The sequence below is a fragment of the Solanum tuberosum genome, unplaced genomic scaffold, assembly GCF_000226075.1.
Source record: "Solanum tuberosum cultivar DM 1-3 516 R44 unplaced genomic scaffold, SolTub_3.0 scf00278, whole genome shotgun sequence".
NCBI lineage: Eukaryota > Viridiplantae > Streptophyta > Magnoliopsida > Solanales > Solanaceae > Solanum > Solanum tuberosum.
Genome location: NW_006239215.1, coordinates 674,497 through 675,004, shown reverse-complemented (window position 1 = coordinate 675,004; position 508 = coordinate 674,497).

Sequence of the window (508 nt, the reverse complement as noted above, 5' to 3'; positions counted from 1 at the left end):
TTAGAACTTGAAATTAAAACGTGAACTTGAACTTTAACTTAGAATTAGAACTTGAACTTGAATTTAGAACTTGAACTTAGAACTTGAACTTGAAATTAGAACTTGAACTTGAACTTAAACTTAGAACTTGAACTTGAAATTAGAACTTGAACTTGAACTTAAACTTAGAACTTGAACTTGAAATTAGAACTTGAACTTGAACTTAAACTTAGAACTTGAACTTCAAATAAACTTGAACTTGAAATTAGAACTTGAACTTGAACTTAAACTTAGAACTTGAACTTCAAATAAACTTGAACTTGAAATTAGAACTTGAACTTGAACTTAAACTTAGAACTTGAACTTCAAATAAACTTGAACTTGAAATTAGAACTTGAACTTGAACTTAAACTTAGAACTTGAACTTCAAATAAACTTGAACTTGAAATTAGAACTTGAACTTGAACTAGAACTTAGAACTTAGAACTTAGAACTTAGAACTTAGAACTTAGAACTTAGAACTTAGAAC